The sequence below is a fragment of the Macrotis lagotis genome, chromosome X, assembly GCF_037893015.1.
Source record: "Macrotis lagotis isolate mMagLag1 chromosome X, bilby.v1.9.chrom.fasta, whole genome shotgun sequence".
Lineage (NCBI taxonomy): Eukaryota > Metazoa > Chordata > Mammalia > Peramelemorphia > Peramelidae > Macrotis > Macrotis lagotis.
The window spans coordinates 4,880,087-4,896,881 of NC_133666.1; positions in this window are offsets into that span (position 1 = coordinate 4,880,087).

Below are 16,795 nucleotides of genomic sequence, written 5' to 3' on the forward strand. Positions count from 1 at the left end.
ATTTTTAAAATTTATTTATTCTCATTTTGTACAAATAATGTTTTTTATACATTAATCAAATATTCTTGTTTAAGAGTAAACAAAATACCCCCTCCCTCCAAAAAATATAGACTCACTTGAACGATAAAGTAAAGGGGAGAGAAAAAAATTAAAATAAAAAAAAGTAATAATTGTAGGTATGGCCAGGTGGCACAATGGATGGAGCACCAGACCTAGAGCCAGGAGCACCCGAGCCCATATCCGGCCTCGTACACCCAATAATCACCCAGCTGTGTGACATGCAAGCCTCCCCAACCCCACTGCCCTGTAAAAACCAAAAAAAAGAAAAAAAAAAGACCCAAAATAAAATAAAATAGTTGTAATAGTAGGGGTGGCTGGGTGGTGGACAGAGCATTGGCCCTTGATCCAGGAGCACCTGGGTCCAAATCTGGCCTCAGACACCCAACAATCACCCTGCTATGTGGCCCCAGGCAGGCCACCCAGCCCCATTTGCCCTGCACCCCCCAAAATAATAATAATAATAAAAAATGTGCTTCAGTCTTTGTTCCAACACCACCAACTCTGTCGTGGGTGGATCACATTCTTTATGATAAGTCCATTGCAAAAGTTACTTCCATATTTTTCCACCATTGCCATTGCTGATCACAACTCCCTCTTTTCGTATTTCTCCACTACCATGTACTATATTTTCTCCCTCTTTTCTCTGATTCTGCTGTAGGGTAGCTGAGTGGCACAGCAGACGGATACCTGGCCCTGGCGCCAAGAGGCCCCCAGCCCCCATACCACCCCTTAGGCCCAGCATCCACCTGGCCCTATGGTCCCAGGCAGGCCATCCAATCTCAACCCCTTGCAAGAAGTTAAAAAGAAAATGTGTTATATCTGACCACTCCCCCCCCCCCCCCCCCCCCGCATGGTCCATCCTCTCCTCCTTCATTCACATCTCCACCCCTTCCCCCTGTCCCCACCCCCTTCTTACTCCAGATGCCTATACCCCATTGAGTATATATGCTGTTTCCTCTCCTAGCCACCTCTGATGAGAGCGAAGATTCCCTCATCCCCCCTTGTCTTCCCCCCCTTCCATATCATTGCAATAGCTCATTGGAATAAAGAAAAATCTTATTATATGAAATATCTTGGCTTATTCCCCCTCTCCTTTTTCTTTCTCCCATTACATTTCCCTTTTTTTCTATTGACTCCATTTTTACACCATACTTTATCTTCAAATTCAGCTTTCTCCTGTGCTTCAACTACAAAAGTTCCCTCTACCTGCTCTATTAACTAAGAAGGTTCATATGAGTATTATCAGTGTCATTTTTCTATGCAGGAATACATGCAGTTCATCATCATCAAGTCCCTCATATTTTCCCCTTCTCCTCCAATCTCCATGCTTCACCTGAGTCCTGTATCTGAAGATCAAACCTTCTGTTCAGCTCTGTCCATTCCAACAGGAACATTTGAAATTCTCCTGGTTCATTGAAAGTCCATCTTTTTCCCTGGAAGAGGACATTCAGCCTTGCTGGGTAGTTGATTCTCGGTTACATTTCAAGCTCTTTTGCCTTCTTTTGTATTATATTCCAAGCCCTATGAGCTTTTAATGTAGTTGCTGCCTAGTCCTGTGTGATCTTGACTGCAGCTCCACGATATTTGAATTGTGTCCTTCTGGATGCTTGTAATATTTTCTCTTTGACTTGGGAGTTCTGGAACTTGGCTATAATATTCCTGGGGGGTTGGTTTTTTGGGGATCTGTTTCTTGGGGGATCGGTGGATTCTCTCCATTTCTCTTTTGCCCTTGGCTTCTAGGGTATCAGGGCAATTTTCCTGCAGTAATTCTTTGAAAATGATGTCAAGGCTCTTTTCCTGATTGTGATTTTCAGGTATTCCAGTAATTTTTTAAAATTATCTTTACTAAATCTGTTTTCCATTTGGTTTTTCAATGAGATGTTTCACATTTTCTTCTAATTTTTCATTTTTTTTTGGTTTTGAAGTATTGAGTTCTGGTTTCTCGTAAATTCATCAATCTCCCTGAGTTTGATTCTTTGTCTGAAGGATTTGTTTTCCTCAGAGAGTTTTCTTATCTCTTTTTCCATCTGGCCAATTTTGCTTTTTAAAGCATTCTTCTCCTCAATAACTTTTTGAACTGTTTTATCCATTTGACCTAAGCTGGTTTTTAGCATGCTATTTTCTTCAGCATTTTTTTGAATTTCCTTGACTAAGCTGCTGACTTCATTTTCATGTTTTTCCTGCATCTCTCTCATTTCTTGTCCCAGTTTTTCTTCTAACTCCCTCATTTGATTTTCAAAGTCTTTTTTGGGCTCTGTCATAGCCTGAGCCCAATTTCTGTTTTTCTTGGAGTCTTTAGATGCAGGAGCTTGTACCTCCTCATCTTCAGACTGAGTGTTTTGATCCTTCCTGAGCTCATATGCAAAATATTTCTCAATGGTGTTCCTCTTTTTTTATCTGCTTGCTCATTTTCCCAGCCTAAGCCTGCTTTTGGGGTGCTTCCTGAGCTTTTGGGACACTCCCACAAGGATCTCAGTGTGTGAGGCTCTATCCTCCCTCCTGGTCTGTAAATGACCATAAGCGCCCCCCTCTGCCACAGGGCTGAGGTGGGGGGGTCCCTGCTGTTCTATGGGGGGGCCTAGACTGCAATCAGGATCTGAATGTGTTCAGAGCCCCAGAGTCCTGTTCCAGGGGCAGAGGACAGAGCTCCTCAGTCTCTCTCTCTCCATTCCCCTCCCTAGGTTCAATGGGCTCATGCCCTGGAGGCTCCTGCTTACCAGCTCCGCCTTCTTCTGTTTCCTTCCTTGGCCACTCTGCTTGCTATGTGCCCTGAGGGCTGGGCTTTGCTCTCTCTGCTCACTCTGGCAGAGGTCCCCCAGCTGTTCCCCCAATTTGTGCCCGGTGCTCCCTGGGGCGTACCTCAGGAAACTCCCCCGCTGCTGTGAGCCATGGCTCCCAGTGCCCTGGGGCTGCCTCTGGGAGACTGAAGTTCTTGCAGAGGGCCCCCCCTCTGGTGGGCCTCCCCTCCAACCCTGGGGAGCTGAGCCTTTCTGCTCTTTTCCAGGTTACCTTGAGTAGGAGAACTGCCTCACTGGGTCCCTCTGTGGGTTCTGTCTCTCGAAAATTTAGTTAGAGTCCTTAGTTTCGAAGATTTATGAGAGAGCACCCAAGACATGATCCGCTCTTGTCACCATCTTAGCTCCCCGCCTCTCCATATTCTTTCAAGGCACACTGAAAGGGTCTCTGCAATTACTTCTACCAGGATGTTATCAACTTTGCAACAGTTGGGAAGGTAGGCATGGCAAGTGTTATCCCATTGTACAGAGGAGGAAACCAGGAAGCAGAGAAGGAAATGATTTTCCCAGAGTCCTACATCCAGGAAATGGTAGAACTGGGACTCTATTCTAAGGCTCCAGATTCTTGGGCTAGTGTTCTTTTTACAATCCTCGAGGAATCTTCCATTTTTCCTCCCCCATGGCCAATCAATCAGTTGCCCAAGTCCTGTGGATTCTACCATTACCAGCCTTTCATTTCTCTCATGTGCTATCTCCTAACTATTCCCACTGTCACCAGCCTCTATCTGTTGATGGCAGCCCTACTCTCCCAGTCACTTTTGTGACACTGGCATCACTTTGAATGATGAAAGAATCATGAGATTGTAGATTTTAGAGCCTGAATTTTACAGAGGAAGAAACTGAGGCTCATAGTGTGATAGAATTTTAGAACTAGAAGGGATCATAGAACACATTGAGTCTATCCCTTTCATTTTACACATAGGGAAGTTCACAAATCCCCTGTGAATTAGGTCACGTAAATGTTCTAAACCCTACTGTAGAAAATAGGAAACTAAGACCAAGAGAAGGCAGGGATACGGCCAAGATCACCTAGTAAGGATGAAGCCAAGCTGGGGTTAGAATAAAGGTCTTCTGTCTCTTAGGGTGGTCCTTTTCCACTCTACCAACACTGCCTGTGCACATTCCCATCACCACCCTTGCCCCTACTGTCCTGATTCATGAAGCCTTTCATCTTTCTCCTCACAATGACCTTTACTTAAGCTATCCAAGTTCAGAAAGCACTGGGGCGAATGGGGACATCACAGCAGTGGGGAGCAGCTGTCAGGTGAGAAGGACTTGGGGGGGGCACTCCTCTGCTCTGCTCCCCACTCAGTTACACCAGGGTACCAACATAGTCAAGTGGCCTATAAGCCTCTTTTCTCTCTGGGTCAGGCTAAAGCAGCTGTGTCAACAGGAGTATGAAGGAAGAGAGTGACTGGAGCCAAATCAGCTCACTGCATTTTCTCTTACCTCATTTGCTATAAAATGAAAGGGGTAAAACAAAGTGTACAATGAGCTTGAAAAACATAAGAAATAACAAGTACCCCCTCTGGGATCAGTTTGCCCCTTTTCTTACTTTCAGATTTGACATCTTAGTTATGCAAGCTTCCATTTTGGTTTCCAAAATCCTTTTCTTACAACAGTCCCAGGAGAAAGTATAAAAGGACTATTAGCCCCACTGTACATAGAGAAATTGAGGTTCAGAGAGAGGAAGTGAATTGACCAGGCTCACACAGTCTGGAAGTGGAAGATCTGGTGTTAGAGGTGGAAAGTTCTCCAGAATAGATCATGGAATATGGATCATTAGTAAATAGCAACCAGGTCTCGTAGACTTTTGAGATTAGGGGCCTTCTACTCAATGACAGTGCCTTTTGCCACCATTCCGGGGGGATCTGCATTGACTCCTTGCCTGGACTACTGGAACAACCTCTTAACTGCTCTCCTTGCCTTCAGGCTCTCTCCCCTGCCAACGTATTCTGCATATGCTGCTGAACCAATTTTCCTACACTTCCCAACTCTGATCATGCCCTTCTCCTGTTCATAACAGTTTAATGGATCCCCACTGCCTATAAGCCAAACACTGTGAGCATTTAAGGTCCTTTTCTACCTTGCCCCCATTTTCCACTCTTTCCCTACACAATGCTCCATCTTTTCAGTTTCAACTCTCACATATATTTCTCTGCAGAGTCCCTAGCCAGGGCCCAGAAGGGGGGGGAGCTTCTGAAATCCAAATGGCCTCTGGACACTTCTAGGTATGCTAAGCTGAACTCCTCCTCTCCCTTTCCAATCATCTTCTTCTTCCTGACTTCTTCATTTATAAGTTTCAGGTTGCTCAGGCTGCAAACCATAAAAATCCTCCGTCTACCCCTCCCCACCAACCAATCAAATTCTAGCAAATGCTCAAAACTCATCATTTCTATCTCTACAACCTCCTAATTCTCTCATGTATTGTCTCCTTGCCATTTCCACTGTCTTCATCCTACTTCTGCTGATGGCAACTCCACTCTCCAAGTCACTTGGGCTTCAAATGTGGTATCACCCTTGAATTACAGATCATAGGAACATAGATTTAAAGTCAGAAGGTACTTCAGAGGCTATCTCATTCAATCTCTTCATTTTACAGAGGGAGAAACTGAGACCCAGGGAGGGACATGACTTGTCCAAGGTTGGGGATCCTAGACACTGAGCTGGAGGGACCACAGAGATCATGTAGCCCAACCCTCTCATTTTACAGAGGAAGAAACTAAGGCCAGGGAAGGAAATGATCTGCCCAAGGTCACAAGGACAGTGAATAACAGAGCTGGTATAGAAACCCAGGTCGTCTGACTCCAAATCTTGTACTTTTCTTGCTACAAGCCATCCTCCTTCACTTGTGTTCCACTATAACCAATCTGTCAGTTACTGAATCAGGTCCCTTCTATTTCTGCAGCATGTCTCGCTTCTGGCCTCTCTATTCCCCCTCCCATGGCTTGTACAGTCTCCAACTGTTGCTAAGGTTTCCTACCTTCTCTCCCTTCTCCCTCAGTTGAATTACTCTTGTCAAATTCTATCAAATTAAACTTCATGAAGCACAGTTCTAATCATGGCAAACCTTCAGTGGTTCTCCACTGCCTCTAGAATAAAGGTCCAGTACTTTAGTTTGGCATTTGAAGTTCTCTACAATATGGTTTTAATCTAGTTTTCCAGCCTTATCTCCCAGTTTTTATCCATTACATACAAGCCATAATGGACTAGCATATTAGGTGCAAAAGAAATACCTGTTTATTGATTGAGAGAGAAGACTTGGAACCCACGCATCATACATAATCTCCGAGTTGGAAGGAACTTTAGAGAACACTTAATCCAACTAGTGTATTATTCCACAGAAGGATATGAGGACAGATAGGGCAGACAGGTGGAGAGAGCACTGGTCTTGGATTCAGGAGGATGAGAGCTCAAATCCAGACTCAGACACTTGGCACTTACTAGCTGTGGGACCTTGGACAAGTCACTTAACTCTGGTTGCCAAGCATCCAGAGTCATCTCTAGTGTTCCTGATTCATATCTGGCCATTGGACCCAGATAACTCTGGAAAAGAAAGTGAGGCTGGTGACTCACTCCAATCCAATTCATGTGCTTGTCGTGACATCATCTCCCTGATGTTATGGCCTTCTTCGAAAATGAAGGGACAAACATTATAATGAGGATCGATGTGATCTTGAGCATAGCCCTTTCCTGCTCTCAGCCTTAGTTTCTCCTCTGCAAAATGAGGGAAAGGGACTAGATGATCTTTGAGGCTCACTCTCACTCTAGGGGTAGGATCCAATGTGTACCCTTAGGCAAATTATTCTGATTTTCTGGGCTCAGGTTCATCTGGTAACTCTCTAGCCAGGATGATATGATGCCCATGAATCTCCTCTCTAAACCAGGTAGGCTTATTTCCCAAAGAATGGAATATAATTTAACAAAATAAAAATCCTACTGTTCAATACCTTCCACTGAAAGAGAGAACCACATTATGATTTAGGAGGCCCTTTCTAGGTCCGACATTGACTGTACCATGTGCTGAAATCTGGCTGTGAAGTTTGGACATCATGATTGGAATGCCTTTATTAGGACCAGATTGAGCTTTGTTAAGGTGATTAGACATTGATTCTAAAGAGCTAAGCAAGGCACTGCCTCCCTCTTTCATAGCTCATTCATCTAAGAGCCTTGTGGAACTGGGGCTGCTTTCCATTTAACTCCCACATTTCCCAGAAGCTACTGGTTTTCTCCTACTATTATCACGAAGCATTTTCAACACTACAATCTCCACTAATAATCCATTTCATTTTGTTGCTATGACACCTTGGGACCACAACCAGCCACTTTACTGAAAGAGGGAGATAACCCCGGGAAAAAGTCTCTACCTTCAACCTTTTCCATCTTGAGGGGAGACAGGTAGGGAGGGGAGAAGAAGGGATATGGCTGTAAGAAGAGCCTGCAGCAACTATGTGGTTTGGAAGAGTTTGCCCCCCCCCCCCATGACAATAATGGATAATTAGTTGCTCACATACCTTTCTTCCTTCCTGTCCACTAAATGCCAATAAAATTATAGTTTTAAATACCTCCAATCTATTCTGTTGAAAGAACTCCTTATTCCCGGTGAGCTTCAAGACTTTTATATAAGCGACTTCAATCCTTCCATCATCTCAAGGGGGCAAGAAGATGCATTCAGATTTGATTTGTACATTTGCTTGCCTATGGTTAGCACAGAATATAAAAGGTCAGATCTTTGAGAGCCTAGAGCTGGGTGAGCTTTAGAACATAGAATGTTGGAATTTGGAGGGACCTTAGAACACAGAATATCAGAGCTGGGAGGGGTCTGAGAACCAAGAAAATTTGAGCTAGAAGAAACTCTCAATCTAGAATGTCAAAACTGGAAAGGTCTTTGGAGCTTAGACTCAAGGAAGGCTAAATCCTCTGGCAATCTAAATTAGAAGTATTTTTTTTTATTATTAAAAGTGAATTGGAAAACGTCTTTAGACTTTATTTTTACTCCTTTACAAGAAAACTTCTATTTTAACCTAAGTAAAATTGCTGAAAATTGGAAAATGGTAGTTCCTATCAAATGTCCATGCTATATCATGAACAATATGGAGTTAGGGAAAGAACAGTGAGCTTGGCGCCAGCCCATGTGGGTTCGCTTCCAGACTGGGCACTCAATGCCTGTATGACCTTGGACAAATCATAGAATACCATGTCAGGGATTGAAAGGCCCTTAGAGATCATCTGGTCCAACTTTTCATGTGAAAGATTGGGAAACTGAGGACCAGGGAGGGTCTAAGCACACACAAAAATGTTATCTGACTCAAAAGTGATTTTTCCCTAGTGTGTTACATTTTAATAAATGGCTATAGAAATATGAAAATGATTGTATTGATTAACCACTGTCATTAACATTTTGCTTTTCTTTTACCCTAACTTTTTTGAGGGGTGGTTTGGGCTGGGGAGAGTAAAGCAGCCAAATTCAAAATCAGATACATGGATATGAAAGCTTTTTTGGGTTTTGATGTGCTATTTTAGTCACAGGGTGATAGTGTAGCTATATGATTATAATAAGCCATAGTAATGGCTCTTTCCACAAAACACCAGGCCAGCGAGTCTATGACTCATTAGGCATTTCTGTACTTTGTAACCATATAGAGGGGCAAAACCTAGACCTGGGAGGTCTATATATTCTTTGCTTTGTTCCTTCAAGAACTACTTGGAGCACAGGGAGGTTAAGTGGTTTTTCCAGGGTCACCCAGCAAGCATGTGTTAGAAGAAAGACTTGAACTCATATCTCTCTGGCTTTGAGGGGTGTGTATATATGTGTGTGTGTGTGTGTGTGTGTGTGTGTGTGTGTGTGTGTGTGTATTTCTGAAAGCCAAGGTAATTTGGGGGGGGGGCTTTAGAACTAGTAAAAGCCTCCTATAAAATGGGACATTTGAACCGAGCTTGAAGACTCTGAAAAAGCAGTAGGATCTAGACTTTCATTCTCATAGACTTGGACTGATGGTTATCAAAATCAGGCAAGTTGCCCAAGGATTCAGGTTACTTGGTTTCACAGATAACTAGCATGGCAGTTAACAGAGTGATTCCCACCCTTTATCCAATGGGTATTAGAAATTAAGAAATTTCTCTGCAGTACCATCTCATACCTCTCAGACTGGCCAATATGACCAGAAAGGACAATGGTCATTGTTGGAAGGGTTGTGGGAAATCTGGGGCACTAATATTTTGTTGGTGGAGCTGTGAACTCATCCAACCTTTCTGGAGAGAAATTTGGAACTACACCCAAAGGGCAATACAAATGTGCATACCCTTTGATCCAGTAATACCACAACTGGGTCTACACCCTGAAGAGATGAGGAAAAAGGGTAAAAACATCACTTGCACAAAAATATTCATAGCAGCCCTGTTTGTGGTGGCAAAGAATTGGAAATCAAGTCAATGTCCTTCACTTGGGGAATGGCTTAGCAAACTGTGGTATATGTATGTCACAGAACACTATTGTTCTATTAGAAACCAGGAGGGAGGGGAATTCAGGGAAGCCTGGAGGGATTTGCATGAATTGATGCTGAGTGAGATGAGCAGAACCAGAAAAACACTGTCCACCCTAACAGCAACATGAGAGTGATGATCAACCTTAAAGGACTCGCTCATTCCATCAGTGCAACAATCGGGAGCAATTTTGGGGTATCTGCGATGGAGAATCCCATCTGTATCCAGAGAAATAATTGTGGAGTTTGAACAAAGACCAAGGACTATTCCCTTTAATTTAGGAAAAAAATCCTAATATCTTATGGTCTGATCTTGTTTTTTCTTATACTTTATGTCTCTTCCTTAAGGATCTGATTTCTCTCTCATCACACTCAATCTGGATCAATATACAGCATGGAAACAATATAAAGACTGACAAATTGCTTTCTGTTGGGGGGTGGAGGGAGGGAAGTAAGATTGGAGGAAAAATTGTAAAACTAGATATAAATAAAATCTTTAATAAAAAATAAAAAATTAAAAAAAGAAATTATTAGACATTAATTAGAAATGAAAGAATAGCAGAAAGAGAAAAGTAGCAATGTGGGGAGGCACCCACATTCAGATAATATTATGGCTAGAACACTGTTAAGAGTTAGAAGAACCTTAAGAACCTAGCATTAGACTAGCGAGAGGCCTTAATGATCACCTGGTCCAAGAGTCAGCAAATTAGGGGCATTGAAGGGGCAGTTTCCTGACTAATACAACCCCCCCCCTTTTCATTGATCTGAAGTTTGTAAAGCTAAAAATTCCAAGATTCTATACTTCTTTGGTAGAAACAGCTGCCTCTACTATCTGGTACAAGCATACTAAAATCAAAACTGGCATTAAAATGGAAAGTCTTACTTTTACAGTTTCAAAGAACAGATCCCACTCCCATGATGGGCCCAAGGCACCTGAAAACCTACAGACTGACTCAAAAATGATGTTTCCCTAGTGTGTCACATTTTAATAAAAGGTTATAGAAATATGAAAATTATTGTATTGATTAACCACTGTTATTAACATGGGCCATTTTGGGGAGTTGAATCCAAAAGACTCTTATTCTTTTCATTCTCTGTTCCATCTGGAGGGACTCTGGGAAACCTCTAAACTAAAGCTTAAGTCGAGCTCGTGTCTTGGTCTCTCCAAATGCAGGTAAAAGGTGTTCCCAACTCCCAGACAAGTACTCAAGCTTTCAAATCCTTATCCAGCACAATACATTATTTTACTTCACTCCAGAGAAAATGAAGAAGATAGAAGAATTGGAAGTAAAATAGAAAAGATGAGGAGCACAATAACAGAGAGAGAGAGAGAGAGAGAGAGAGAGAGAGAGAGAGAGAGAGAGAGAGAGAGAGAGAGAGATTTAGGGCACTCAGGAGCCCATCAGTTCTTTTCAGAACAGAACAGAACTTGAACTGCTATTAGGACAGCCCTTTGATGTTCTGCTCCCTCTCTCCTTCAGCCACTGACAAAGTCTTCCCCTTTCTCCGAGACTTAATGTCCTTGTCCTATGGTTTTGAGCCTTTTGGAGAGTATGTTTATACTTTGGAAGTTCACTATGACCCATCATGCTCCCTAATGAGCATCCTCTCCCACCAGATCTGTACAATCCAAATAACTTACTGGCTTTACTCTCCAAATAGGCCTCTACCCTTTTCTCCCAGGGATACACTAGGTTAAGAATTTCCCTTCTCTCTCTTGAATATGGGTCCTCAACCTGGTAAGGGCTTCTGTGGAGAGGTTGGATGAGTGAAAAATGTCATCTTCATTTTCCTTAACCTCTACTGATATGTATCATTTCTTTCCATTATTTAAACTGAGGACCCCTGAGAAGGGTCTGTAGATTCTACCAGCTTGCCAAAGGGGTCTGTGACATAAATAGCTTAAGACACTCAGCTCCAGAAGGTCTGATTCCCATACTCTCAAACTCGGGGCTACCCATGAGGCAATTCCCATCAATGATAATATCCCAGAATCCTTCCTTCTCTAGCTGGAAGGTTAGAATCTAGAATTATGTTACCCAGGAAATTCAAAATGACCCCTCCTCTGCAGTGAAGTGTAGGACCACTGTCCAATGAGCTACCCTTTGGGGTGATGTGTCTATTCCAAGTTGCCATCGAAGTTTCCTGAGAGCATGTGGAACCCATATGTGGGGACAGGCCTCTCATCTCTCCTATCCTTGAACCAAGGTCCCTTCTCCTATATGCTGATGTGTCCTACCCAAGTCCAAGAGAAGTGTGAGAAGGAGGCAGTCAAGCAGCTGGTCTCCCAGCTCACTTTTATGGGCCACAGAGTGGGATGGCTCCTTTGGCAAGAAGCCAAGTCCCTGGGTCTCAGCCAAACCTCAGGAACTGCTTGTGTCGTATCAACAAGGAGCCGGGGAAAAGGCTCTGCACCCTGTCCCTCGGTGGCCTCCAAACAAAGGGCGGTGGCTTGTAATCTGATCCAATTGACTAAAGATAGGGGTAAGAACTGTTTCATTTCTATAGGGAGCTCCCAATGAGAAATCTCCCCTACTAATGTAGGTCAGCCCCTTCTCTGTGATTTCTAAACTTAGACAGTAAGTGACAGCACTGAGTGCTTTAGTGACCTGGCCAGGGTCACACAGCCAAGGTATGTCAGGGGCAGGAAAGGGACCCAGGTCTTTCTGCTTCTGAGGCCAACTGTCCATCCACTAGAGTACACTGCCTCTCTTGACTGGGAAATTCACTGCATTTGATCAAGGGCTCCTCTGACCAACTCTACCTCCCCTCCCCACACTGGGCAACTTGGTCTATGGAAAGTGCCGACTGAGTGATTGAAACAGGACCAAAAGAGAGTAGCGATTGCCTGATGACGTTAAAAACCAACAGAGCCTCACCGGTTTCATATCCACACTGGTGACTGGCCGGCAAGGGGAAGTACAGAAGGGAAGCAGTAGAGCTGGCTTTCCTCCATCAATTAATGGGGGCATTTGGCACTTTCTAATTGTAGGGTTCATTCAGGATCAGTATTTCCAGAAAGACCACCAGGAAAACAATGCTCAGGTAGCATTGTCATTGCACAGGACAGAGAGAAAGAGAAATGCTAGGAAGAGCATCGTAAAACCCTCCCCATTAAATCAAGCTAAGCTTTGGCACATGGAGGCTTCAGTTCAAATGTGGCAATGATTGAGGTTGGTGAGTATATTAGAAAGTTTGGGAGCTTATGGCAATAACCAGAGTAAATGGTCCTAAGGTCCTGAATTAAAGTGGTGGCCATGTGAGGGGAAGGGGACACATGGCAAAGATGTTTGGAAATAGAGTATGGGGGGGCATCTAGGTGGCACAGTAGGTAGAACACCAACCCTGGAATCAGCAGGATCTGAGTTCAAATCCAACCTTAGACACTTAATAATTGCCTAGTTGTATGATCTTGGGCAAGTCACTGAAACCCCATTGTGTTAAATAAATATTTTTTTTGCAGGGCAATGGGGTTAAGTGGCTTGCCCAAGGCCACATAGCTAGGTCATTATGAAGCGTCTGAGGCCAGATTTGAACTCAGGGACTCCTGACTCCAGGGCTGGTGCTCTGTCCACTGTGCCACCTAACTTCCCCAATAAAAAAATTTAAAAAGAAATAGAATCAACAAGCCAGGACAACGACTTAGAGACTGGGACAGAATTCAAGGGAATAAAAGGATGACTCCACAATGTAAACCTGGATGACTAAGTGGATGGCTGTAACTCTGAGCGGTATGCAGCTAAGGTTCACAGGAGACAGTTTGGAGGAAGAGATAAGCCATTTCATTTTGGCCATGTTAAGTGTGAGCTGCCTGGAGGACACCCGGCTCAAAATCTACAGGTTGCTAGAGATATTGCTAGAGATATGCAAGTGAAGCTTGAGAGAAGTGAAGACTGGACAGACAGATTTGCAAGTCAATTGCATTGGGATAAAACTTGGGAGTTGATATCATCACATGAGAGAATATAGAGAAAGAATAAGAGGGCCAGGCTTTGGGGGGTACAGCCACTGCACAGAAGGCAGCATGAACCAGCTAAAGAGACTGAGAGGGAAGGCAGGGAGGAGGGAAACCTAGGCAGCAGTGTGAGGACAGAGAGAGGGGGTGGGGCAGAGACAGAGCTAATTGAGAGAGACAAGATAGAGACCGAGAGAAAGAGAGAGAAGTGAGAGAGAGCAACAGAGACAGACACACACAGACATAGGGAGACAGACAAAGAGAAAGAGCCAAGACAGAGACAGAGAGCAAGTGAGACAGAAACAGAGACACACACAGAGACAAAGACAGAGACACACAAAGAGACACAGTCTGAGAGAGACAGACAAGCGAGAGAGATAGACACACAGCCAGACAGATGGAGACACAGAGACACAGAGAAAGAGCAGTAATACAGGAAAGGAGGATGATTAGCAAAGCTAGATACTTCTGAGAGGTCAGGTTAGATAAGCATTTGGGCCAGCAGTTTGGGTAATTAGGAGATCCCTGATAACACTGAAGAGTTTTCCCAGGTGAAAGAAGAGACCCGAGATTTGGAGAAGTGAGTGGGCAGAGAGGCAGTGAAGTGGATGCCTTTAAACAATTTATTACTGGTATTTAGTTGCAAAAGGGAGTCCAGAGAACAATAGTTTAAAAGTATATTCCTTCTAGTGGGGGGAGGTGAGGGTGCTTCAGGATGAGAGACCTGCTATAAGCAGCAGAGCACAAACCAATAGATTGAAGGGGGTGTGTGTGTGTGTGTGTGTGTGTGTGTGTGTGTGTGTGTGTGTTGGGGGGGGGGGAGGCAGTTGTCATACAATGGACCTGAGAAGATGAGAGAGGATGAGCTCAGGATTCAAGTCCATTTTGAAAGCATTGAGTCTTCTACAATAATTTCTTTCCATAAAACCTATGGGAAAATTGTCTTAGCACACTTTGTTAAAAAGAAATTTTTACTGATATCTTTTTTTACTTCACTATAAGCTCTCAAGCCTCATAACAAAGAATTAAATAGAAACAGAAAAAATCAGTTCATCCAACACAATAACCAAGTTCCACATTATATCCAGAGTTCTGCAGCCATAGTCCCCCACCCTTGCAAAGAAGGATCGGAGCTATATTCTTATATCTCTTTGGAGTCAAGCTTGATCATTATTATCACTTAACATTCCGGTTTAGGGTTTTTGCTTGTTCTAATCCAAGTATAGGTTATTTTCCTGGTCATGCTGACTCAATTCAGTTCACACAAATCTTCCCAGATATCTCTAAATGTGCCATCTTGATAATTTCTCGCCAAGCGGTAATATCACCTTCACTTACTTTCAGGCATTTAATCACCTTCAACTAACCACCCCAAAGCTTACATTTATTTGTTCCATTTAAGTCGGAAGACCTGGGTTCAAGTTCCAGCTGTGCCACTGAACAGCTTTGTGAAACTGGGCAACCTAAGTCCCTTTTTTCCCCAGTCTCAGTTTCCTTCTTTGAAAAAAATAGGCTTAACATTGCCAAATTCATATTGTTGCTGTCTTTTCAGTTTTTCAATCTTATTCTTACTTTTGTTTTCACATTACATTAATTTCTGAATACATTCCTCCTCTACCCCTTACCCACCAAACCATCCTTTGCAACAATGACTCTTAGAAACAGCCTCCAGGGGCGGCTAGGTGGCGCAGTGGATAGAGCACCGGCCCTGCAGTCAGGAGGACCTGAGTTCAAATTCGACCTCAGACACCTAATAATGACCTAGCTGTGTGACCTTGGGCAAGCCACTTAACCCCACTGCCTAGCAAAAACTAAAAAAAAACAAAAACAGATCTAAAAAAAAAACCCAGGTCAGCAAAACTAAGAAATTCATTGTGTCTGGCCATAGTTGTGCAAACAGTTCATACCCATAGTCCCCCTAGTTCTGCAATGAAGGGAGGGAAATATATTTTCTCCACTCTTCTCCAAAGTCAGCTTTAGCCGTTATAAGTATGTAAGGTTCAGTATCCTTCTTTGTTTTTACCATTTATTTTGTTATAATCATTATATACATTTTTTCTGATTCTGCTTTCATCAGTCTGTATCTGTTCATAAGCCCTCCCATATATTTTGGAATTCTTCATATTCATTGCTTCTTTTTTGTTTTAGGTTTTTGCAAGGCAATGGGATTAAGTGACTTGCCCAAGGCAAATATGAAGTGTCTGAGGTCGGATTTGAACTCAGATCCTCCTGACTCCAGGGACGGTGCTCTATCCACTGTGCCACCTAGCCGCCCCCATATTCATTGCTTCTTACAACAGTTAACCTATTCCACTTCATTTATGGATCAAGGAAAAGAAGACCCAGCAAGGTTAAGAAAAGTGTCTGTTAGTAAGATAGAGTTAGTAAATGTCAAAGGTGCAATTCAAGCCCAGGTCTTTCGGACTTCACACCAATTACACGCTGCTTCATTTCCAACTCTTTGCTACCTCAAATCATAATGCTGTTCATATTTTGGTGTATATGGAACATGCCTACCAGTGAGAACTCTGGGTCAAAGGGCATGGACACTTTAGTCATAATTCCAAATTGTATTCTGGTATGTTTGAACCAATTCATAGTTCTAGCAACAGTTTATTAGTGTGTCTACTTACTCACAGCCCTTCCAATATTGACCATTTCCATCTTTCCATTTTTGCCAATTTTGGGAGGTAAAACCTCAGAGATGTCTTGATTTGCATTTCTCCTATTTTTAGTGATTTGTGCACTTCTTCACATGGTTGTTAATAATTTTCAAATCTTTTGAGAAATATCCATTTGTATCATTTTGTCATTATTCATTGGAGATGCCACAGTATTAAATTTATATTTGCATTTCTCTTATTACCAGTGATTTGAAGCAAGCTTTCATGTGGTCATTAGCAGTTTGTAACTTATCCACTGGGAAATTCTCCTTGGTCATATGTGTGTTAATTCCCACTTAGTTTGGTTATCATATGGCAGTGGAGCCCAGGACCTGGAATCAGGAAGACCTGCATCCAAATGCAGCCTCAGACATTTACTAACTGTATGACTCTGACCAAGTAACTTAAACTCTATTAGTCTTAGTCTCCTCAGTGGTAAAATGAGAATAATAATACCATCTTCTCCAGAGATACTGACAGGGTCAAATGAGAGAACATTTGTAAAATGCTTAGTATAGTGCTTGCCACATAGTAGGTGCTAAATAAACATTTATTCTTCTCTCTCTCTCTCTCTCTCTCTCTCTCTCTCTCTCTCTCTCTCTCTCTCTCCCACATTGAACTGGATAACTTAGTTTTTGATAAACCTGAAAATATTAATTATCTAGGAAATAACTTCACACTTGACAAGAATTGTTGAGAAGATAGGAAAGCAGTATGACCAAAATTACGGTTAAATTAGCATCTTATACCATATACTGCAATAAGCTCAAAATAGAGGTTTTAAGAATATTTATGATGATACACCCTCCCCCAAATTAGAAGAGAACCAGCGGTGGCTAG